Genomic DNA, 26,566 nt, shown 5'->3' with positions numbered 1-26,566 from the left:
GGTTGTGAAAAACTTTGTTTTTGCATAAAACAAAATTATACAAAACAGCAATGAATACAGATATATAAAAACTTGTAATAAATATAAAAATAAAAATAAATTCAATGCAGAATACTCACTCGTAAATATAAAACTAAAAATAAATTCAATGCAGAATACTCACTCGTAAATATAAAACTAAAAAAAAAATAAATGCAGAATACTCACTCGTAATCCTGACTCTTCGTGCTGTTTCTTGTTTTCTCCCTCCTCCATTGAAGAGTCTTGCATTTTTTTCCTCCCGACATGACGGGGCACAAGCGGAGGAGGGAGACGCGCCCTTACTGCTGGTGGGCCGCCCTTCAGCGGCTTGCTGCCCCCTCCCGTGTCGCTCGGGCAGGCGCACTCCAATAAATAACTGCATTGTGGTACCTGCGGTTACACTCATCCAACCTGCAAAGTGCTACCTTGCAGGTGCGACACACGTACCGGCTGTCTCTCCTCTTGCCATTCATATGGCACACCCGGCACTGTTTCTGTCTGCCCCCTTCGATGAGCTCCAGTGTGTGATCTCCTGGCTGCAGCCGACACACAGGGTCGGCTACCCGACGGGACACTGGAATTCGAGGGTGGCGGCACCTTCAGGGGCGCGTCATCATCAGGTCGGCGGCACCTTCAGGGGCGGCGTCATCATCAAGGTCGGCAGGGGCGGCATGAGGATGAGGAATGATGTCGGGGTATCTCACGACATCTGACCTTTCCTCTCGGGGCAGAGCTGGAGCTCGGGGCAGGGGGTGCCGTTGGAAGGCCAATCCTCCGGATCGAAGTTGATGAGGGCATTCCCAACCACCTCAAGAAACTGGATGTGGGTCAACCTCCGAGCGTCCGAATTATACCCACAGTAAATGATGTAGGCATTCTGGATGGCCAACTGAAGGAGGTATTTGAGGAGCTTCTGTGTCCACCTCCTGGTTCTCCTGGCGAAGGTATAATACTGGATCAGTTGATCAAAGAGATCAACTCCTCCCATGTGCCTGTTGTAGTGCCCGATGACAGTAGGGCGTTGGACACGAAACTCCTCATACGTAACTCGGCCCTGCCGGCGTGTCTTCTTCCGCTGGGTGATCTCCTCTTGGATGGGCTCATGACTCGTCATAATCATGGGCACGAGTCGGACCCCTTCCAACAGGCAGCGAAGACATCTCCCTTCCGCCGCCACTCTTGCAAAATGTTGTGGGTGGCTAGCAAACCTCTTGAGGACATTCGGGGCCCCACGCACCAACCGAAGGGTACCACTGGCGTGCACACCTGCTTCATACAGTTCCTGGGCCAGGGATACCGAGTTATAATAATTATCCATAAACAGGTGGTATCCTGGTTACGGAAACGATTCACAAGACCGAAGACAGTGTCACGCAGCGTGGAGAAGACCCCAGAATACACCAAGAAGTCCACGACGTATCCAGTGTTGGCTTCCGTAATAAAAAAATAACTTTACACCATACTTCTTTGGCTTCTTGGGTTGTACACTTTGATACTTAGACGCCCTTTGTATGGCATCATACCCTCATCAAAGAAAGGTTCTTGAAGGAACCACGAGAGTCTGGCACCGTTCACGAATGAACTCCAACACTGGGCGGACTAAGATGGCGGTCGGGGTTATTCGAGTATAGCCCTTCGGTTGAAGGCGTTGAAATACCTGTCCAACGCCAGGAAACTATCACAGGACATAATGCCGGCCACATTAGGCGTACTTAAAAAAAAATTCCGCCTCCAATATTGCCTGACGTCAGCAGCAGGCATCATCCCAAAGAATATGTGGAGCCCCAAAAAGTGCGCCATGTCCGTGAGGTTGCAGTCCCGCCAGCGGTGCGGCAACGTCGTCCGCAATTCCTCACGGCAGTACCGAGCGTAATCTACCGTCTCCGCAACCAGGAATTCAAGCAATTCCCGCGTCAGGAAAAGCTGAATGAACCCCAGTACCGTGAGAGGCACAGGGACGGTCAGTCCAGGTACTGCCGTGAATGGGTGCATGTTAGGTGGGGTGGGGTCCTCCGACCACCCCTCATCACTTTCGGATGAACGGCCTTCACCTGAGCTGCCGCGACGTTGCGACCTTCTACGGGTTTGCGCTTGCGCGCGCATGCGGCACGTCTTCGCCTCTCACACTCCCAGCTGGGCCGTCTCCTTCACTTTCCCCATCACTTTCTGTTTCGTCCCCACCAGCCACAATCGAGTCATCCTCTTCCTCCTCCAACTCACTTTCTCCCTCGTAGGCACTAAACCCACTAAACTCTAATTTACTTTCCTGCTGAGGATCCCGTACGGACATTGGTGGCAAATATTCGTCATCGCTGACGTCAGGCGTTATGTCGTCATTGCTAGATGACCAACTACCACCGAAATCAGGACTTTCGACCTGCTCTCGATCGAGCTCCAACAAGTACTCATCAATGTCCTTTTGTTGGAGGCCTCCCAAATGTTTTTGGATGCCCCTCAGGACACCCCGATGCTTCCTAGGGGTCGTAAAAGGAACAGGATGTGGTCCTTGGTCACCATAGGTCACACGTGGCCGAACAACACGCTGCTGAGAAGCTGGGTCACTCTGGTTGCTGGGTCCTTCTCCAGCATCCAAGTCCAAAACTCGCCTCCTCACGCTCACTTCCGACAGGCAATGTGCACCTTTCACGCTCCTGACGCCTTTGCGACATCTCTGCAAATGTTCTGTTGCAGCACGAATTCGCTAACACTCGCAAAGTTCAGCAAAACACGTCTGCATCAAAATATTGCTCCAAGGCGCTACTCTGATGCTCTCTGATGCGAGATGGGGAAGTTCGGCGCATGCGGCGTCTGGGTGACGCTCAGAAACAAAACAACAGCTGGATCCGTGAACTCCCAGCATCCGCCGAGGTGCGGGATTTGAAATCTTCCACAAACTAGGCCTATAATTATTTTTCCGCGAATATTTAAAAAAAGCATTTTCAGTCGACGTTTGGAACGTCCACTCGGCATTCGACAGACAATTTTGGACGACGTTTAAAACGTCCAACAGGCATTTAAGGGTTAACTGCCTAACAACCCTGTTCGAAAGTTCAACAGCCATTTCCAGCTTCGCTGAAAGTAATTCCTAATGTAAAGGACCGACAGTTTGTATATCGTGTCAGAACAAACCCTTTTAGCAGATCGATTTTTGTGAACATTCTTGCTCTGTTCATTTGATTTGTTATATCTCCGCAGGGGCGCCATGTTCCGTCTGACTTTGGTGCCATATGTAGGGGTGATGCCCATGGGCTGGTGGCTTTCTGGCATATTCCTGCTTCAGCCATCTGAATCGCGAGTGGATCGGGGATCCTTCGGTCTCTATGTAGCGCAGAATGGTGTGTTTTGCTGGTTTTGTTAGGTTGTGCTTCAGGTCATCTTTGAATACATCTTTGTATTCTTATATTAATTCCCTCATCTCTTTCGGTGGGATGTTAAGAGCAATGGGGCATATTTTTTCCTCTCTTTGACTCGTTGATGCTTTCATTGTAGTTCGTCTGCTCGGCTTTTGGGGTGATGATTTCTGTGGTGTTCTTCAAATCAGCTGTTTAGCTGCTATGTCGACCAGTAGGTTGTGCGCTGTTAGGAAATCTGCTCCTAATAACGCCGTTGTCATGTCTGCTGTGATGAACGACCAGTCGTATTCTTTCCCACCGAAAGCAATTTTGATCTTCCGCCTTCCATACACTGTCAGTGGTGCTCCACTGGCTGTTGACAAGTGGAGGTTGGTGGTTGGAGCGGGGTTGACTCTTTCGTTCGGACTGGCTGGGATGAATGATCTGCATGCTCCAGTGTCCACTGAGAACTCCATGTCAGATCTTTCATCTTTTAGGAAGGAGCATGTACCTGGAAGAAAGACAGCAGTGAGCAGGCGCAATTTCTCTTGCGAGACAACCTGTCTGCTCACCGCTGATGTTAGTATGAATGGGTCGCATCTGCGACCCTACTGCATGTTTTTTGAGAATAGGCAGCCCTTGTTGCATTTTCTAGCATTGTTTCCGAACCTCATGTGGAAAAAGCATATGCCTTCTGGAGGTTCTTGTTTCTTCTGTTTAGGTTTCCCTTTGTAGTCATGTCTGGGTAAGCATCTTTTGTATAGGGGGTGGCTGGCTCGTCTGGATTGCTGCTTAATTCTGTGTCTGAATTCTGCTTGGTCCAACATGGTGCCACTACTGCTGCTGCTGGCTGTGAGGGGTCTGCTGCTTTGTGGACCATATGAACCTCATTGACCATTACCAGGAACTCTTCTATGGGCATTGTGGAGGCTTTGGACATGGCTGCTACTATCTGGTGGGGTAGTGTTGTGAGGAGTACCTCCCGCACAAGGTCCAACGTTGACTTAGGTTGGTCGCCCTTGGCAGGCAGTGTGATGAGCCGTCATCTCCTATCGGGCCCCCACATGGTTGAGGAATTTCTTGGCTCTTTAGGCGGGTGGTGTGCTGAAGGATGACTTCAGCTGGTCCTTCAGTATATTGTAGGTGACGGGGGATTTCAATTCCTTGAGCCATCCTGCTATCTGCTCAAAGACATTGTCCGGCAGGAACTCGAGGACAGCGTCTGCTTTCCACGTTGCTCAGGTGATTTTCTTAAGTGTGGAAAATCATTGCCACCCTGAAGAACCATGCCTCTGGGTGGTGGGGTGTGAAGGGCAGTCGGCATATGGAGGCACCTGAGAGGTTTTCACTGATGACATTGGGGTCACTGCTGGTGGCTTGGTCAGGAATCTCTTGTGGTTACCAATGTGAGTGAGGTACTGAGGTCTACAGCTACTAATTTATTTACAAAACTTTCACACAGGTCGATAGCTCGTGCAATCCGCAAAGTAGTCCCAACCTCTTGACAGATCGAGGAAGGGATTATATTCAGACATCTGCGTTTCTGCACAAACATAGATTTACTTATGGATAGCAAGAATCTGATTAACAGTTACAGTGAACTGCCCGTATTCGTGGGGGATGCGTACCACACCCCTGCGAATAGCTAAAATCCACGAATACTTAAAACCCCTCTAAAAACACTTAGAGCTGCCCATTTTGATAGTTTAAACACAAGAAAAACCCTGTAAAAATGCTTATGCCTGAGTATTTTAATAGTTTTATCACAAAAAGTGCATTTATTCATGAACATTATATGAAAATACAGTAATTAGTGAATATTTCTCAGTGAAAAATACCGCAAATGGGCAAACTTTCCGCGAATAATGGCTAGATATGTTCCACAGAGAAACCCACGATTATGTGAGTCCGCGAATCATGAGAGCGCGAATACGGGGGGTTTACTGTATACATACATTACTGGAAAAGCGGCATAACAGCATACAAAATGATACAAATACATGAGAGATGACAATACGGTGATTGAGATATTTGCATAAAAGACATGCAAGAGAATGTGTTTCTCTCGACCACATGGTTTTTCCTCCTGTGTTACTCATCGCGGGAGAAAGCAGATTTTGATCATAGGTCTGCTGTGTGGTCGCTACAAGTTAAACGGCCTCTTCCAGCTGCACTGAAGCATACTCCTTATGTAAAGACCGACAGTTTGTATTTTGTGTGGGAACAACAGGGGCTTGCATTATCAATATAAAAGGCAAATAAACTAACACTCATACACAACAAACAAACAACAGAAAAAAGTTGAACGGCAGTTGGGCAGAGGGGGTAGCAGACGTCTTCACACGACGGCAGCTGAAAGCAAAGTGGAGCACACACCGACGAGTGGGCGGGACTTTCCCCCTACCATTGATAACTAACTACCTTGTTTGAAAGTTAACGGCTGTTCCATCTTGTGTTCACAAGCAATATCCCTATGTAAAGACCGAAGGTTTGTATTTGTGTAGGAACAAATTATATTAATACTGTAAAGGATATCCCCTTGCAGCCCTCTCCTTTACATTTACCTATTAAAGTACCATATTAACATTTAGTTCTACCACACAGGCCTAGGTAAGCCTACTGTTAGCAAAAGGGCAAATAGCCTCTTCGTTTAAGGAATATGTGCTGTCTATACCTAAGCTTCATGATAGACTGTAGTGCAGTTAGCATGAAATTCTAGGGAGAGGCTCTTAGGTTGAACTAAGCAATAGCTCTACATGCGGTATTACTTTGGGAATTAATTTTTCTATAGTATTTTGGTTGCTTATCAAGAATTTAGCGTTATTTTTTGTCGTTCAACTGTAATTAAACTGTAATTAACCTCAGAAGCTGTATGCTGGCCACCTGGAATGTTATCAGGCATATGCAGTGTTATAGGGGAGCTTTTGGTAAAAAATGGAATTTTCTTCACCGGGGGTCTGGGGTGCGGAGCCGCCGACTGGGCTAAGTAAAATGGCCTACTAGGTTAGGTTAGGGTACATGTGGTTAGCATAGTTCCTTTTAAAATAGGTTTCCGTAGACAATCCCTTCTTAAACATATGGCTCCCTAATGACTTGCACATGCACGGAACCATTCCATAACAACAACATGGCAGACCGGTCTTTCTCCCAATGTTTTCCCCACCCAAAACCCTGTGTTCCCAAAGGGTTCCCAACCATGTTGGGTAGATGTGAGGTTAATAATAACTGACTGACAATAAACAACACCACCTCCTTCACTAGGCCTAGCAACACTGAAAGTATAGGAAAAATCAACTTCCAAGGTAATAGGGTAAATGATCGGGGTTGAGACACATGGGTGGCAGAATTTTCACTTTTCACTCGATCTTTAATTGGAGAAATAACAAAAAATTAAACATTTAAGAAAACCCTTCAAAAGATCGAATTCTAAGCCGGCTGTCTGCGGTGAGCTAGCCTATGGCAACTGACGTTTTCCTATGTTATTTGACGTGCTGAAAAAGAATTTAAAATAACATTTTGGCGGTCGGCTGTAACTAAAATGTAATTGACCCTTGAAAACTGCACATCTATAGTGTGGGTCGCATACAGCTCAAGGGTAAATTACAGCTTAGCAGCAGCCTACCGGCAAAATGTTACCCTAAATTCATGTAAAGCAAGCAAAACAACACAGAAAAACGTCAATTGCCAGTCTAGCTCAATTGGACACTATTCATTGCTTGCGACCGGGATGAAGAAACTTAACAGGCAAGCGATGCCCCCATCTTGGGTTACGTAACCACTAGGGAGCCATATGTTCAGGGGAGATGGGGTTCTGTACTGCACAAAAGTAGAAGTTGGTAAAGTGTGGCGTGGGACTTACGTAGAGAGACGTGGCGGTAAATAACAGTTACTCAAAAAAATAACACTTCCATATAAAAAACACTCTGGTAAATCTATATATTAGCTCCATGCCTGTTTTTACCTTTTCAACTGGTTTTTTCTACACTTTTAGGGGTTCTGATACTGGCAGTGCATCTGTTTGTTGTCGGCCAAATGTTCCTTCGCCGTGTTTAGTACTGGCCCGGGGGGTGTTGGGTACCCATACGTTAACAAGTTATTGCACTTGCCAGACGGGATATGAACCGTTCGAAACAGACATACCCGTGCTCTGTCTTGTGAAGATCGCGTATGGAAACCCCTTGTTGAATGGACTTCACAGGTTAATTACACTCGGGCGCCAAAAATTAAAGGTAAATTCATAATTAGCAACAAAAAACTGTAGAAAAAGTTAAGTTAGAAGGCAGTTGCAACCGCGGAGCTACCATATAGTTCTACCACTCTCTGTCAGGGGCATTGGGTGAACCGAAAGCTCCCCTGTAAATCGACGCATGCGTGAAAAGTGTCTTTGGAACGGCTCCCACTGTCCATTTATTCGGCCTTTTTTTTTAACGCTTGTTTTTTGTGTTCCAAATGGCATATGTGACAGGAAACACAACAGTAAGGTGCCCAAACCTTTCCCCAAGTTATTTACCCCACCCAGAACCCCGAATTCCCAACGGGTCCCCCTTACCGTTAGCTATTCTCGAAAGTGTTTTCACCCACCCAAAATCCAGATTCCCAACAGGTCCCTCTTACCGTCGGCTACATTTCTAAGGTAAATTACATCTCAATTACTTTTGGCCGCCAAAATATTACCTTGAATTCTTGTTCTGCAAGTAAAGTTCTATAGAAAAACGTCAACTGCCATAGGCTAGCTCACCGCGGACAGCCGGCTTAGATCTACCAAAATGAGCTATAAGGATACTGCCATACAAACTAAAATAAGCATGTGGAGCCTTCGTAAAATAGATATTGAAGGCAATTTTGAATCCAATATGGCATCTTTTCAAAGATTGTGACAAAATGAATGGCAATTGGACACTTCCTTCCCAGCATTCATTTAATGGTGTACTGACACTAATTGCGTATATATGTAATGTTTATAGATATTACTCAAGATTTTAGTTGTAATCAACACGATATAACAACATTTTGTTGCCTATACTAGTGAAAATATGAGACATGGAATTCCCGTCTGTCATGTGGTTGAACTGAAATGCATTTTTACCTTTAATACATGGTTTTATCCTTACTTACATCACAACTGAAGCTCCACAGTGCTTATTTGATTGTAATTATGCACATTTTGTTCTTAATTCACTCAAAATACCACTTAAAATATGTGAGATGTTTGTTTACAGTACTTTACTCCATCAAAGTGGCAAAACTGTGGTGGGATCAATTTTTCAGCCTTATTGTACACCTAGCTGCCACAAACATCCAAGAGCGGACGACACACTAGTGAACTGTTTACGACAGAAATGTAGTATTTTGCTGTTAGGACTTTTCATTTACTTAAGTCCATATTACAATGTATACTTCTGAGACATGTAATGTGTACATAAGGATGTTACCACTTTGGCAAAAATGCAAGAAAGTTAAGTATGACAATTTATCTAGAATTGGTACGAGAGCCAAGAAGCCATGACGTCAAAATACAGGACTGAAATAAAGGTTTTAAATCCAAAATTATTACTTAAAACACCATTATATTTGACAAAACTTACACTGTGTATGTGATATATATATTACACTGTATGTAATATATATTAAATAAAAAAAATAGCAAAACGTGAAAAATAGCTACATCATAACGTTCACAGCAAAGGTGTTGAAATTTGTCTCCGGAACCTGGTTTGCTCCAACAACAAATATTTTCAAATTAATTAGCTATATTGAACACATAATACATTTACCCAATTTATAACCTTATTCTGGTGTGTAGCTACCTAGTTATTTAGGCTAAATATTATCTAGCGCTCTGGCATCCCGAAAATTCACCAGAGTTCCCCGTCCAAGCCCCGAAACCCGCCAGTGTTTACCATTGATGTCAATGAAACGGTGTCAGCATCTGTGGGTACAAATATTTTGCAGATTTAACACAGGAAATGGGCAGTTTGTTTACACAAGTGACTCGGCAAATATAGAGATGGCGTCACTCTTCCACTTTTTAAGTGTTTTAAGCAAAAGTTTCGAGAGCGTCATGGCCGGTAAGTTAGCACAGCTAAATCTTAATGAACCTCTGTTTAATCAGAAATATGCCACTATTTCATAATTTAGGAGAAAACTGTTACTTTGATAGGAATGTAGGGGCCTTGGCGTGTTGTGCAGAGGGGGCACAAGTCTCACTGATGCTGATGGAGGCGCGTTCGAATGCATTTTCTGGAAGTGTCCAAACAGCGGAGGAATGTCGCAGTGTCTCACGTCCCGAGCGTTTGCCCTAGTCCTAGTCCGTTCGGAGCTGTTACTTAGATTTACCAGCTCTTACACTAGGCCTACCTTAGAATGGAAGCTTAGTCCATGTTTCCAATGTTTAGGGTTACTTGGGGGGTCCAGGGTGCAAAGCTCCCCAATGTAAGGGCAGGGCGCCCAAAGTCTAGTTAGGCTAGAAAGGTAAGGTCTGGTTAGGTCAGGACATGGCATTCTAGGAAAGATTAGGTATGTTTTCGTCTGTGGAACCTGTTCCTGTCGTTCTAGGGCTAGGTATGTTGCCTTCCTGTTCAACTAGGGTACCTAGCCTAGGCGCCTACTGCAAGCTCATTCTACCAGAGCCTCATAATCCATTAGCAAGCAAGAAGTTTGGCGATTTGCACCCAGAGTCACTCACATATGCTACACAGAACTCCTATTGCAAGACAAAAGCAACTTGTAAGTCGTAAGTCAGATTACAATACAAAAGGGTCAACAAATGACTTTTGATACTACTCACCAGTTGTTGTTGTACTACTAGTAGTAGTACTAGACGAGTCATGCCTTTGAAACGGCTCCCTTGCTCGCTTTATTCCTCCTTTGTTGTGTTTGTTTCAAGTTTTTTGTCTCTGCCAAGCCCCTGTTTTCAATTTCCCCTTTCAGCAGATCTGTAAATAAAAGTATATTAGCTGTCAATTCCTCTTCATTTTCCTGATATGGCTGTTGCACAAAACTATCTGTGTCTAATCTCATTATATGCTGGGCAGTAGAGTAAGAAATGTTCTAAGTTTTCATTTTTTCCTCACAGCACAAACATTTTGTATCTTCCACTTTTAGCCTATTCGTATCTTTTAATTCTAGTGTGCCTAGTCTAGCCCTACTGATCAGCATTGTTTTTTCGGTGTTATCATACCAGGTTTCTTCTCTTACGTTTTCGTTATATTTTCTGTAGATTCTTAATGTTGTCTTGGCATTCATTTCTCCCTCCCATGCTTTTTTGTCCCAGTTATTTATTATTTCTTTTAGTTGCTTACCTTTCAATGATTCAATTTTACTTAAGTTTATGTTTAATTCTTTCACATATACTCTTTCACTTGTAGAATCCACAGGGTTTTCTTGTTCTCATATTGATCCATGGTTATCTCATATAGGAGCCTATTTCCACCACTCTCAGGTTTATGGTTCCGATAGAATAGTTTATTCTTCATATCTCTTGAATGGCAGGAGGAGGTCCCTATTCCGGATCTTAATGCACAACTTGCTGTGTATCTTGGTGCTTTCAGGATTATTCTATATACTCGACTGTCTACCTTTTGTAGTTCATTTATGGTTTTCTTGCCAGGTTTCATGACTTCCATGGCATACATGAAAAATAGCATCGCTAATCCTTTCCAATATAGTTTTCCTATTTTCACCCTGCTACAGCTTTTACTGATGACTGCTGTTGTGAATTTTCATGCACAACGCATTGTTTCTTTGGTGATGTTGTTAGCTAAAGGAATGCAAAGGATGACGAGGACGTCTGCAAACTAGGTAAGGCTCAATGAGACCACAGTTTTAAAATGTTGACTTAAAAACTAACTTATTTACAACTATTTACATACAAATACTCATCACTAATGGGTGCACGATTGCAATGGAATTCACTTAGTTAAAGAATATCACAAATAGCAAAGAAATTCAGTTTAAATATTTACTACCGGATTTGAAACAACTTACAATTAAACCTTGGTGGACACATTTACAGAATTCAATTAATTATCCTACCTTACTTGCTGTACCATAAGATGGATGATATAACAAAGAACCTCGTAGCGCTTACTGATTTTGCATGTGATCTCTATCACGTCCTGGATCGGAGAGGCGGTCATTTAAGCCTGCTCTCACTCTTTATAGTCGTTCGAGGAGGCGTAATTGCGGCTTTCCCGCCAATTGGACATGTCTCAAACGTGCATTAGCGCCGTCCAGGCGAGATAAGAGGCATGTTCGTAACTTCCTCCGGCTCCATGAGCAACCAGAAAGACGACATGTAGTTTTTGGCGTCCTGGGGCCCAGCAAGGTGGTGAAATATGTAATTTTTCACAATAACTGCATTAGCCATATTTGCCATCTACTTTGCTTTATTTTGTGCCCTTTTTACCTTGTAAAGACGTCAGATGTCTCTTCATTTCGCATCAATCATGTTCATGCATCACACTTATTAACATGTCAAGAATCTCGCGTGAATATTCATATGTAGAATTTCCAGGCCTTTCCGCCGATATATATTTTGTCATTGTATGTATGTTATGTCTCTTAAAATTGCTATTTGTTTGACTGTCAACAAACACAAATTGCTCAGAGTGCGGGTCACAGCAATCAGAGGTCGGGCACTACGTTTCCGTCCGCACTCTGCCATGTATACCTAAGCCCAGGTGAATAAAATCAGTTAACAACCAGTTCGACCTTTTTGTCCTCACAACTGGTGACCCAAGGAGTGACGGTAAACACAGCGGTTTTGGCTTCGCCATTAACAGACTCACTACGGCCGCTTTACCTTCAGAGAGCCTTTAACAGAACCACATGGTGACAGAAGTCTAGGCCTCTGAAAGCTCCTTCCTCGGAGAACATCCATGCCACCAATGGACTAATTACGGCATACCCCTCCAGGTACGTTCTGGCATGCTCGAACGGTTTGGCCCCACCATTTACGATTCACGTCGACCGTACTCAAAAGTCATTAACGGAATCACACAGCATATAGTTTTGACTTCTGACGAGCCCCAGACACCATTAACGGACTAAATACGGCGCGTACTTTGCGTTTTGGTGTGAGAAAAAAAAGTCAGACACTGAGGTAGAAAGTCATTCAGAGGACGCACAGATCCTCTGCATCCCCCTCTCGCCTTCGAAGGCAGCAATAAGCCAGGTGATAAAACTTCCTCCATTCTCATGGCAAAACACCGCATCCTGGTTTCTGCTGGCAGATGTCCATTTCCGAGTGGTGAAAATTACACACAAGGAGACCAAGGCAGACATAACCATGACAACACTACCAGAGAAGGTCTTCAACAAATCACCCCATGGTTGGACTCGCAGCCGGGCAAAGTCAAGTACAGAGACCTGCAAGACAAGGTCATTGAAACATACTCCATGCCCATCCCAGAGAGAGCCCAACGCGCCCTCGACCTAATGACCCAGCTCCTGGGGTCGCATCACCCAGGGACGCCTGGGACCAACTACGAGGTCTCCTGATGCTGCCAGGCGTCCTTATCATGGGAAATATTCCTGCGTCGCCTTCCGCAGGAGGTGAGGGCACAAATCATGGATGTGCGCCCTCTCAATGGACGAATTGGTGAATGTCACACACAAACTCCACTAGGCCACCAAGGCCTCCAAACACGCCGCGACACCTGCAGCCTGCAGCCTGGTAGCAGGAGAAGCCAAAGTGGGGGACACAAACATGGTATACAGGAAGAAGGCACCGCCGCAGCAGCAGAAGATGAGGACAAATCCAGCCTGGTGTTACTTCCACTAGATGTTTGGAAGCGACGCCAGAAATTGCAGAGAACCCTGTTCTTTCACAAAAAACCAGAAAGGTGGCCACCCATAACAGCAGTGGCTGCAAACCTTACAGAACCCCAACCAGCAGGATTCTTCATCCACGACACCATATCAAGATGATGGATGCTGGTAGACACCGGGGCTATGCAGTCGGTATTTCTGCTGTCGAGGGAGAACTGCGACTGCACGTCCGGCGCCGCAGCCACACTAGTGGCCGCAAATGGAAGCCCCATCCACTGCTACGGAACTTGGCCCCACAGAGTATCCATCCTGGGCCATAAATATGAATGGCCCTTCATCATCGCGGATGTCAAGTTTCCTTTACTGGGTGCCGATTTCCTAGTACATCACGGACTGCTAGTAGACGTCGGCCAAAAATGCCTGCTGGATACCGGAACCTGCCGCTCTCCCAATCGGTCTGACCGGCCAGGCATGCCCGCTGTATGCTCCATCTCATTGATCAAATACAATGCCCTCCTCCACGAATTCCCAGATTTCTTCAAGCCAGAACTGCATCAGTTGCCAGGTACCCAGGCCAAGCACGACATCCATCCCCACATCACCACCACAGGCCCGCCGATACATGCCAAATCCCGCTGCCTGCCACCCAAGAAACTCCAAGATGCTAAACAAGCGTTCGCCAAGATGGAAAGGATGGGTATCTGCAGAAAGGCATCGGGTCCATGGGCGTTCCCCCTCCACATGGTGAAGAAACCGACAGTTCTTGGAGGCCCTGTGGGGACTATCGTCAGCTGAGCCTAATGACAACACCGGACCACTATCCCCTGCCAAACATGCAGGATCTAACAGGTGCCCTGCACGGGCCAAGATATTCACAAAAATGGATTTGCTCAAGTCCTATTTTCGGGTGCCAGTACATCCCAACGATGTTCCGAGGACAGCCATCATCACGCCATTCAGGACATGTACCTTCTCCTACTCCACCTTCGGCCTCAGGAACGCCAGGGCCACATTCCAACGCCTTATGGACACCATCTTGTGGGGCATACCTTTCTGCATCTGCTACGTAGAATGACATCCTGATCTTCTCCAGGTCCCCAGAGAAGCACCTGGGTCATATCCGGGCTGTGCTGAAACTCCTTCAGGAGAACGATTTGGTCACCAGATTCGACAAATGTACCTTCAGAGGGGAGAAGGTAGACTTCCTGGGACACAAGGTCTCTCCGGCAAGTGTCAGCCCTATAGCCTCCAAGGTGAATGCAGCGAAGGAGTTTCCAGCACCAAAAACCATCAAGTCCCTGCAGGAGTCCCTTGGCATGGTCGACTACTACCGATGCTTCATGCAGGGCATCGCCCGCATCATGTATCCCCTAACTGGAGTACTGAAGGGGAAGCCAAAAGCACTGACTTGGGAAGCCCTGCAGCAAAAGGCATTCGAACAGACAAAGGCAGCCCTTAACATATCAAGACCCCACCGCCCCTCTGAGACTTACCACCGACGCCAGCAATGTCACCTGCGGAGCCGTGCTGGAGCAGATAGCAGACGGTTCCCCCCGCCCGCTTGCCTTTTTCAGCTGCAAGTTACAGCCGCCAGAGACCAACTACAGTGCATTTGACAGGGAACTGCTGGCAATCTACCAAGCCACATGGCACTTCAAGTACCTCTTGGACGGCAGCCCTTTCACCATCCTGACAGACCACAAGCCATTGGTACATGAGTTCATGATGGCAGGAGACGCATGGTCGGCAAGACAGCAATGGCACCTGGCTGCTATCTCCAAATTTGGCTGCACCATCAGTTACGTCCCCGGCAAGAAGAACCCAGTAGCCGATGCCCTATCAAGAACTGAAATAAATTCAGTCCACCTGGGCATAGACTACAACGACGTGGAGATGGAACAGGCCGCAGACCCAGAAACGGCAGCTTACTGCACTGAGGTGGGAAGACGTGCCAGTGGGTGGATCCGGATCAACACTTCTCTGTGACACCAGCACAGGCCGCCCACGCCCCCTGATACCCGCGTCACGGAGAAAGCAGACGTTTGACATCATCCATGGGCTGTCCCATCCATCAGGACGGACAACAACACGCCTGATGACATAGAAATTCGTGTGGCACAGGATCAGGAAGGATGTGCGAGAGTGGGCGAAGATCTGCATACCGTGCCAGACAAGTAAGATCACCCGGCACACTGAATCAGGCATCAGAGACTTCCCTCAACCACAACGGCGTTTCGGGCACATTCACGTGGATGTCATAGGACCTCTGCCTCAATCCGGGGATGCCAGATACCTCCTGACAATCACAGACCATTCCACAAGATGGCCAGAGGCAACCCCAATGGTAGAAGTATCAACAAGCTCCTACGCGGAAGCCTTACTGTCAAGTTGGATAAGCCGTTTCAGTGTGCCTGACAACATAACTACAGACAGAGGCCTGGCATTCTTATCGGAACTCTGGGTCTCCCTGGCACGCCTGATGGGGACAACACTCCACAATACGACAGCACACAATCCTGTGGCCAACGGTATGGTGGAAAGAACCTGCCATTCATTGAAAGCACCTCTGATGGCACGTTGCACTGACAAAAATTGGAAGGCGCAGCTACCCTGGGTCCTGCTGGATCTCTGCACCTCACCAAGGGCAAACAGCAACAAATCTCCCACAAAGAAAGTCTACGGCGAAACACTGGCCGTACCTGGAGAATTCTTCCCCATGGAGCCGGAAGACCCGGATAGGCCCTTCCAAGGCTAAGAGAAATTGCAAAGAAGTTCGCGCCCTGCAGAAAGACTTTTGCGGACAGGACCCATAACTTCTGCCCAGAAGGCCTGAATACCTGTACACACATCTTCATCAGGAACGACGCACACCGCCTGCCCTTGACCAGACTATACAGAGGACCGTACCGAGTCGTCAGTAGAACATCCAAGGCCTACCCCGTCAACATCCATGGGTGGGAAGACTGGGTATCTGTCGACAGGTTAAAGCCAGCCTTCCTAATGGACAGCGGAACTCGGGTGGAAACCGGCAGGCGTCCCAGAATTCCACACAAAACAAGGCCTCGGATGAAGTGATCGGCATCCTGAAATGCAGCCGAGGACGTCCCAAGGGCTGCACTAAGGATGTCATCCGCTCAGCAAAACTGCCAGGCAATTCAACAGCTGAAGCCGCCCCACAACTGGAGGTGTCAAGAACTCGGGGTTGGCTCCTGCTCCCGAAGAGATGCCGGGATTTACATCCAACAGGTCTTCCAATCATTATTTCATAATAATTGTCTTGGCGGGGAGAGTACTTGTAAAGACGTCAGACGTCTCTTCCTTTCCCATCAATCACAATCATGTATTGCACCTATCATCAACACAGCGAGAATCTCATGTATATATTTGTATGCAGAATTTCAAGGCCTTTTCGCCAATATATATTTTATCACTGTATGTACATTATGTCTCTTATTATTGCTATTTGATTGACTGTTAACAAACACAAATTGCTCTCAGTCAGCGTACGGGTCACAGCAATCGAAGGTCGGGCACTTCGTTTCCGTCTGCATGCTGCTATGCACACCTGTGCCCAGGTAAATAAATCAGTCAGTACCCAGTTCTGTCTCTTTGACCTCACTCTATTCTGTGACATACCATTACACATTTCCATTCAAAAGTTGAATGAACAGTAATGAAAGCAACAAGGAAATTTCAAAATTGAAAGAAAAGAAGAGCCAATTCAAATGTAGAACACTCACCAGACGACGAATCTACCAGAGGGAGAGTTCGCAGGAATGTCCTCAATCTCTCCCATCTCCAAAGCAACTGATCTAACCATAGTCAAGTCGTCGGCGCATTTTAAGAATCTCACTCAGACACGCCCCCTTCCCCTGGCACCATGGATAATGCATAGCATTATTGTACCACACTCTCCGATGATAACAGTTGCTGCTTGGCAATGACACTCATAACGTCAAAAGGTCGTTCATTCAGTAACTAAAGGAGGCTTCAGAGCCTGTAAGTTGGTACTTATTTTTGTACAGCTGTTCTATCAACATACTTTTGAAAGTTTCCTCTTCACAACAACAGACATAGTAATTCTCGCTCTGTGTGTATATATATATATATATATATATATATATATATATATATATATATATATATATATATATATATATATATAATATATATATATATATATATATATAACAACAAGCAGGAGTCCAAAGAAGACGACAGTCAACAAAACAGTTGCATATTTATTAAGAAATGTTTCGTGTTACTTAAACACATCATCAGTCTGTAAAATTGAAAAATACACATTAATTCTCTAATTTAAAATAAAAGCTAAATTAAAAACGCGGCAGTTACATTCTTTAAAATTACAACATACATAAAAAGTGAAAAGAAAGGAGATTTTTTTTTCTTCTAAGTCTACCTGATCAATAGAAGGGGAAAAGACGACGTGAGACCACAAGCTCACGCATGCCCAGAGTATACTTAGGCCAAGACATGTTGGAGTTTAAAAGAGGTGCATGACGTTTAATAAACAAAGACTCAAGGGTCGTTAAGTAAGCCGATTGTTTGGTAGTTCCCAGGATGGAAAAATGTTTTTATCTATATTAACCTTGCATTTAACAGCATGATTTCTAATACTAGAAAATTCGGGATTAGTTATTCGTGAGCCAGTTCTGTAGCTCAGACCTAAGTGGCTATAATAACGGACCTGCAACATTCTCTTTGATGAGCATTCAAATTTGTAAATAATATTGGACTTCATAAAGGTCTGTAGCTTGTCCTTATAATTAAAAAAGCCGCCAATCTTTAGTGGATTCATAGGTATTAAATTGAGTTTTAGAAATCCAAACTCTTTTTCAATGATTTGTTTGACTTTGGATCTAAGAAAGTCAGAGTGCGTAAATGGTATCGTAGCGTACATAGTCAATTTAGGAACATTACATTTCACAATAGAATCAGAAAAGTTACATGCTACAATCTTGTTAACTATGTTATAAAAAAGTCTTTGTGGATATGAATTTTTGGTAAACACCTGTCCCGAATCCTTTAAACCCCTTTACTATAGGAGATATGTGGATGATACTTTTGCCCTATTTAAACATTCGTGGCAATGTCAATCTTTTCTAGATTACGTTAACTTTAGACATTCCAACATTGGTAGGCCTTCCCGTTACGCCGAAGTACTTTGAAGGGGCCCTTGTATGGATTTGTTAGGGGGGGCCGTACTGCATTGTCCCTGACGAAGACCTGCTTGCAAGATGATAAGGCTGGGGGAATGTAGACTGGGGTCCTCGCTTGGAAGGATCGCCTACAAGGTACAAACTTGTCGGCTATCTCCCGTAGCCTCTGCATGGTGATGTCCTTCCTTCCTTCGACCAGTTCTCCTGGCAGGGTCAGCGTTTCCCCATAGACTTTCTCGGCAGGGGACGGCTCGCCGTTGGCTCGTGGGGTGGTCCTGAGGCCGAGGAGGACCCAAAGTAGCTGGTTCTTCCAATTTTCTCCTGAACACCTTGCTGTAAGGGAGGCCTTTAGTGAACGGTGAAACCTTTCCACCATCCCATTTGCCTCGGGGTTGTAAGATGTTGTGGTGTGGTGTTTGGTGCCCAGGAGCTGAGTCAGGGCGGCCCATAACTCCGACAGGAATGCCGAGCCCCTATTCGTGGATATGTCGTCCGGGACTCCGAACCAGCTGATCCAACTGGTGAGGAGAGCTTCTGCGCATGCTGTAGAAGTTGCTTCGGTCATCGGTGTTGCCTCTGGCCATCTGGTGGAGCGGTCGACGACTGTCAAGATGTACCTGGCTCCTCCTGAAGGAGGTAGGGGGCCAACGATGCCGACGTGGATGTGTCCGAAGCGTCTCCTTGGCTGTGGGAACTCTCCTACTCCCGATTCTGTGTGCCTACCGATCTTGCTTCTCTGGCAGTGGAGGCACTGCTTGGCCCGGGTCCTGGCGTCCTTTCAGATCCCGTGCCACATGAATTTTTCCGTCAGGAGGCGCAAGGTGGTACAGCCCGAGGGGTGGGAGAGGCCGTGGATCACATCGAAGACTTTCTTACGTCAGGAGGCCGGGATTAGGGGACGGGGACGGCCCATGCTGGTGTCGCAGAGGAGGGTAAGACCTGAATTTCAGAAAGGCACGTCCCTCCACACCAGGGACGTGTAGGCGGTACGGTAGGCAGGTGTCTCTGGGTCGACAGCCTGTTCACGGACGAGGTCCTCATAATCGATCCTGAGCTGGATGGAGTTGACCTCAATCCTGGAGAGGGCGTCTGCTACAGGATTGCTCTTGCCGGGGATGTAACGGATGGAACAGGAGAACTCCGCCAGTGCTGCCAGACGCCTCTGCTGCCTTGCTGACCAAGTGTCACCCGCCTTCGTGAAGGCGTGGACCAGGGGTTGGTGGTCTGTCCACAGGATGAAGGACGTCCCCTCCAGGAGGAACTTGAAGTGTCTCACCGCCACGTAAGCGGCGAGGAGCTCCCTGTCGAACGTGCTGTATCGTGCCTCGGTGGGACTAAGTTTCTTGCTGAAGAAGGCCAAGGGGTGGTGTATGCCATGGATTACCTGTTCCAGGACGGCACCACAGGCAACATTGTTGGCGTCTGTTGTCAGCTGCAGAGGGGCACTGGGGTCGTGGTGTGCCAACGTCGCTGCCTTGGCAAGGGATGCCTTTGCTTCGTGGAAGGCCTGGTCCTGTTCTGGTCCCCACACCAAGGATTTGGGGCGTCCCTTCAGGGCCTCCGTCAGGGGGGCCATGGTGTGGGCAACCCCTGGGATGAATCTCCTGTAATAGTTCACCATCTCGAGGAACTCCTGAAGGGCCTTGATTGATGTGGGCGTGGGGAACTTCTCAATGGCCCTGACCTTAGAAGACATGGGGTGGACGCCCTTGGTGGAGATTTCGTGGCCCAGGAATTCGATTTTCTCCACCCCGAAGGTACACTTGTTGAACCGCACGACGAGCCTGTTGTCATTCAGCCGTTTGAGGATGGCCCGCAGGTGCTGAAGGTGTTCCTCCCATGACCTGGAGAATATGAGTATGTCGTCTACATGGCAGACGCAGAAGTCCAGGTCACCGAGGATGCTGTCCATTAGACGCTGGAAGGTCGCCCCTGCGTTCCTCAACCCAAAGGTGGAGAATGCAAAGATGAAGGACCCGAATGGTGTAACAATGGCGGTCTTCAGGATGTGTTCCGGCGCTACAGGAACCTGGAAATAGGACTTCAGGAGGTCCACTTTGGAGAATATTTTGGTCCCGTGGATTAAAGACGTCAGGTCCTGCATGTTCGGCAGGGGGTAGTGATCTGGCTCTGTCACTATGTTCAGACGGCGATAGTCCCCACAGGGTCTCCAGGTGCCGTCGGCCTTCTTCACCATGTGAAGGGGGGAGGCCCAGGGGCTGGAGGCCTTCCTGCAGATCCCCATCCTTTCCATCTCTGCGAAGGCCTTCTTCGCCTCCTGAAGGCGCTGCTGGGGAAGCCATCGGAACTTGGCGTAGACCGGGGGGCCCTTCGTCGATATGTGATGGTAGATACCATGCTTTGCAGGGGTTCCGGGCGTCAGGCGGAGTTCTGGCTTGAACACTCCAGGGAACTCCTTCAGGAGGGCGCCGTACTGGTGGAATCCTACAGAGCAGAGGGTGGTCTCACAGGGGCCGGTGGCTAGGTCCCCATATCGATGAGGCGCTTCCGACCCACATCTACTGCTAGGTTGTAGTGGGCGAGGAAGTCCGCCCCTAGAAGCAGGGTTCTCACGTTGGCGATAATGAACTCCCAGTTGAAGTTCCTCCCAAGGATGGAGACCGAAAGAGGCCTGGTTCCGTAGGAGGGGATGGGGGACCCGTTCGCTGCTGTCAGGTGGGTCGTCGAGTCCAGCAGGTGCCGGAGGTCTTCTCCTGAGGGTAGAAATACTGAGCGGATGGCCCCGGTGTCCACCAACATCATCTTGCCGGAGGTTGCCTCCCTGACATAGAAACCTACTGACAAGGGTTTCCGTGGCCCCTGAAGTACTGCTGCTGCGTAGGTGCAGGCGGCCTGTTGGGCAGGCCGCCTCTCGGCCCATTGGGTAGGCCGCCTCCTGGCCCATTTTTTGGATGTGCGAATGAGCAGGGGGGGCCGGCATAACTTGGCGTATTTGCCGAACTTCTTGTGGAAGTGACAAATGCCAGGTATCTCCTCTTTGCGGTGGGGGGGGGTGGCTTTTTCTTGACGACAGCGCAGATGGGATCTTCGGGGACTTCCTGAAGGAGGATGGCATTGGTGGAGGGCACCGCAGCTGTAGTCTTCCTGGTCATACGTACAACCTCCATCAGGCGGTGCGCGGTTTCGACGAGGATGTCCCGGGGCAGGCTGAAGGGGTCCCGGATCTGGGATCGGACTTCTGGATGTAGCTGACGCAGGAGATCTCTGTTGATAGGTTGACTTGTCTCCGCAGGCCGTAGATGTCCGTATCAGGGAGGTGGAGGAGGTCGTCGATGGCGTTCATTATGTCCCTGGGTTCCCCATCTCTCCTGGGGTTGAGGGCAAGGTCCATCAGGCGGGATGCCCTCTCGGAGGCCGACGCTGTGCAGGTCTCGAGGAGTTTATCTTTAAGCCGGAGGAACGTTACTGGGTCCCCCTGGGAGCAGAGCCACGTCGCAACCTTCTTGTAGATTTCCTCCGGCAGGGCGTTGATGGCGACATTGGCCTGGAGGACGGCATCCGTCAGGCCGGCGACTCAGAAGTTCCCTTCTACCCTGTAGAACCATCCCTCAGGGTCGTCCCAGGTGTAAGGGGGCAGTCGGACGGCTGGGGCGACCTTCAGCCGCTCTGGTGCACGCGGCGCGGGAATGGGCAAGAGTCGGGAGACGGACAGGTTGCGGGGGTAGGTGTTGGCCGTGGCGTAGAGGCACGCAGGAGTGAGTGAGGCAGGTTGTCTCCTGATGCGTCGGCTACCAAGGGACCAAGTGTAATGGATCTGTCTGCCATGTTTTTTGTTCAAACCTTATCAATATCTCGAGCACCAAAAGGTACAAGGAGTACGCCGTAATTAGTCTGCAAATGGTGCAGGAGACGTACCAACGAGAGTCGGAACGCCCGAACACCCGAACGCCCAGTGAGCGCCGTATTGAGTCCGTTAGGGGCGTGAAGTTTTCATCCGAGCCAAAACTAAGCGCCGTAGTTAGTCCGTTAATGGCTCGGAGAAATATCCTTGGGTCATCAATATAAGGTAGTCCAAAAATACAATGACAGAACAGTGAGACTGATTTATTGACAAAAAATGTACACGACTTCCTTAAAAGGACCGCAGCCTTATCTGGATGAAGGCTCACTGCATAAAGGGCATATGTGTGACCTGGGTCAACCAATTATACAAATACAATACATGCAACTTTGAGAAACAAAATCTAAGTCATGGTATATGACCTGCCGGACAAATGTTACAATAAATAATATGTTATTAATGTTGTCTGGTCTCATTTTTACATAATTCAACAGTAGGACACTTCCAATGACCGTGACCCGACGACCTCGGGTCGCAGAGTCCTCTAAGGTGAAGGCTGGAAGGTCCCTTACAGAAAACGGAGCGGAGGAGAACAGGTTTCAGGGGAGACCTTACAGAACGTACATACCCATTATTCACGGAAAATTCATCCATTTGCAGTATTTTTCACTGAGAAATATTCACTAATTACTGTATTTTCATATAATTTTCATGACTAAATGCACTTTTATGATAAAACCATTACTATATATATATATATATATATATATATATATATATATATATATATATATATATATATATATATATATATATATATATATATATATATATTATATATATATATGTATATATGCTTATATGATGAGTTTATTAAGTAATTAATGTAATTTATGGGGCTATGCTTCACCAGTGAGACATGTAACCTGTCAATTAAGGCTAAAATTAACCTCAAAGACAGACAATTACTTAACTGAGTTCGGTCGCCAGCCGGGAAACAAAGTATAGGATAATGGATTACTCTGCAACAAATGGATTACATCAACCCTCTTTACTTCCCAATTAGTCCCGGCAAAGAAAGAATGTGCAGGGATAGCGAGGAAATTACCTGAACTTTCGCCAGCGTCGGACATGGTCAATTTTCCCTGCTCCTGTAAGAAAATATAATGCAACAAATGGCTGTACTAATAGATATCGTATGCAGTTTTAGTACTGGTAAAGGCTATTTCTCTTCCAAACAATGGGATCGAGACACAAGGCTGCCTGAAATTTACTTACTTAACTTTCCCTAATTCCTACTTACTGCACAGGAATAGTTTACACAATGTCACTAGGCAAGATTAATTATTCTTGCACTAGACTTCATAAAAGAAATATGACTATACCAGGTTCTTGTACATGGTGGCAAAGTGGTGAATACAAAGGGAAAAAATGAAATACAGTGGAAGAATACTAGCAGACAGTAGATACTCGTCAATCTTCAGACCTACCGTTACGTGGTTTGCTTGCTCACTGCAACTGTCGATACGGCTTCTTGACATGAATGGGTATTTCAGGTCACTAGTAAATAGACAGGAGAGGAACAAAGGATAAAGTTTTGCTTGAGTACGACATGTACTCTTCGTCTAAAGGTTAGCCTCTCTCTGCTCGCGTCGGGTCAAAGTCAGGGCAAAACTGTAGTCCATAGCCCCAGGCAGTCTGAAAAATTGACAGAGACATCGCCGAATGCATAGGACAGAGCAAAAGGAAGCGTAAGACTTTAAGAGGTGATAAATAATGAGCAGGAGGACAGGTACTGCTACTTTATTCAGAACACAGGCCACTTATAAAGCGACGTGCGGACGTCACACAGAGGAATACAATAGAATTTAGGTGACCCGAGGTCAATTACTCTCGGCAATAATTACAATGGATAAATACAAGTAATGTAAAAAGTGAGTTCACAAGAATTGACATAACATTCTAACACATGTGCAAAAGAAGCAGATACAAATGAATTAGTAATAGATACATATTTATACAAGAAAAATATGGCTAATTTTGCTTGACCTGACCCTATAGGAGCGGTATCGAAGAAAACGGGTGGTTCATCATAGAAAACTCGCTCAGCGGGGACTTTACAAATACTCCCCCCCCACAAGACGTGGGTAACGTCTGATTAATCTAGATATCTGCTGGGGCATTGGAGAGTGCCGCGGCTCCACGAAGTCAGCTGGGGGATGCGGTGTGAGCGGGAGCGGCTGGCTGTGGTGTTGGCTGGTTGCTTTCGGGGGCGGCCACGTGACCTCCTCTTGGGGTGGCTCGGCTGCGGAGGCGACGGTTCTTGAGGAGGACACTGCGTGGTACCGTCTGCTGTTTCCTCCAAAAGGGCGGGCTTGGGATGGTCGACTGACACCCAATTGTCCTTCCCGTGCAGGCGAGGCGGAATGCTTTGGTGTTCCTCTCAAGCATGTGGAAGGACCCCCTGTAGGGCCTGGTTAGTGGGGGCGGACGGCATCATCCCTGACGAAGACATGGGTGGTGGAGGACAGGCTGGGAGGCGTGAAGGTTGCTGACCTATTGGTATACGTCCACTGGCAGGGGGCGAACTTCCCGACTATGTCGCGGAGCCTCTGGACTGACAGGTTGTGATGATCTCCCGTGACGAGTTCGCCTGGGACTACAAGGGGCTCCCTGTAGATTTTCTCTGCTGCGGACTGGTCACCGTTGGCTCTGGGGTCGGCTCTCAGTCCGAGGAGGACCCAAGGCAGCTGGTACTTCCAATCCTCAGCGGTGCAGCAGGCCATGAGGGACACCTTCAGGGACCTGTGGAATCTCTCCACCAATCTGTTGGCTGCGGGGTTGTAGGCGGTGGTGGTGTGGTGAGATGTCCCCAGCAGGCGTGCCAGGGTGGACCACAGCTCGGACAGGAAGGCTGGGCCCCTGTTGGTGGTTATGTGGTCTGGGACACCGAACCGGCTGATCCAGCTGGAGAGGAGGGCCTCGGCGCAATCACTGGCAGTGGCTTCCTGCATGGGCATCGCTTCAGGCCACCTGGTTGAGCAGTTGACGATCATCAGGAGGTATCTGGCCCCGCCTGATGGGGGAAGAGGGTCTACGACGTCTACGTGTATGTGTCCAAACTGCCTCCCCAGCTGGGAAAACTCGCCTACCCCTGTCTTGGTGTGACGCCCTATCTTGCTGGTTTGGCATCGGACGCACTGTCTCGCCCAGGCCGTCGCGTCCTTCCGCATCCCGTGCCAGATTAACTTCTCTGCCAGCAGCTTGGCCGTCATCCTGCTGGAGAGGTGGGACAGCCCGTGGATGACATCGAACACCAGACGGCGGCGGGAGGCGGGCACCAGCGGGCACCAGCGGGCAAGGCTGGCTGGTGCTTACGTCGCACAGCAGTTTTGGTCCCCCAGGGGCGAGGGTCACGTCCTTCCACTTGAGGGACATGATGGTGGTGCAGAAGGCTGGAGTCTCTGGGTCAGCGGTCTGCTCCCAGGCGAGATCCTCGTAGTTGATCCCGAGCTGCACCGCATTGAGCTTGATTCTGGAGAGGGCGTCTGCTACAGGGTTCTTTATGCCGGGGAGGTACTTGATTAAGCAGGTGAATTCTGCGATGGCCACGAGATGCCACTGCTCCCTGGAAGACCATGCGTCCCCCTGCTTTGTGAAGGTGTGGACCAGCGGCTGGTGGTCCATCCAGATTGTGAAGGGTGTACCCTCCAGGAGGAACTTGAAGTGACGTACCACCTGATACACTGCGCAGAGTTCCCTGTTGAAGGTGCTGTAGCGGGCCTCTGCGGGGCTGAACTTTTTGCTGAAGAAGGCGATGGGCTGTGGGGCACTGGTGACAATCTGCTCCAGGATGGCCCCACAGGCAACACTGCTGGCATCCGTCGTCAACCGGAGGGGGGCGTTGGGGTCCTGGTGGGCCAAGGTGGTTGCCTTGGCGAGGGTGGCCTTCATCAGGGAGAAGGCCTGCTGCTGGTTGGGTCCCCAAATTAAGGACTTCGGTTGGCCCTTCAGGATCTCCGTCAAGGGGCCCATGGTGTGTGTGACCCTGGGGATGAACCTCCTGTAGTAGTTGACCATCCCAAGGAATTCCTGTACGGCCTTGACGGAGGTAGGGGTGGGGAACCTGGTGACGGCTGCGACCTTTGATGTGAGTGGACGGACGCCCTCCGGGGATATCTCATGGCCCAGGAAGTCAGCTTTTTCAACGCCAAAGGTGCATTTGTCAAACCTGACGACGAGGCCGTTCTCCTGCAGGCACTGCAGGACCGTCCGGATGTGTTGCATGTGCTCTTTGGGGGATCTGGAAAAAATTAGAATATCGTCCACGTAGCAGACGCAGAAGTTCAGGTCACCCAGGATGCTGTCCATCAGCCTCTGGAAGGTTGCCCCCGCGTTCCTCAGGCTGAAGGCAGAGAAGACAAAGATGTAGGACCCGAAGGGCGTGACGATGACAGTTT

The 26,566-nt window shown here is 47.9% G+C and overlaps 2 protein-coding genes across 2 annotated transcripts in view; both read right to left on the bottom strand.

The window, feature by feature from the left end:
• Window positions 1–9,275, bottom strand: part of Pex12 (peroxin 12) — a 223,523-nt gene extending 214,248 nt beyond the window's left edge. Inside the window, exon 1 of the mRNA XM_067119193.1 lies at window positions 9,161–9,275. The gene's annotated coding sequence lies outside the window, so the exon portion shown is untranslated. The remainder of the gene's footprint in view (window positions 1–9,160) is intronic.
• LOC136847460 (high mobility group nucleosome-binding domain-containing protein 5-like) overlaps window positions 1–26,566 on the bottom strand; it is a 127,366-nt gene that overhangs the window by 51,537 nt on the left and 49,263 nt on the right. The gene's annotated exons all lie outside the window — the stretch shown is intronic.

The sequence above is a fragment of the Macrobrachium rosenbergii genome, chromosome 16 (assembly GCF_040412425.1).
Source record: "Macrobrachium rosenbergii isolate ZJJX-2024 chromosome 16, ASM4041242v1, whole genome shotgun sequence".
Taxonomy (NCBI): Eukaryota; Metazoa; Arthropoda; class Malacostraca; order Decapoda; family Palaemonidae; genus Macrobrachium; species Macrobrachium rosenbergii.
Note: the sequence above shows the minus strand (reverse complement) of the source record. Positions and strands in the feature narration are given on the sequence as shown.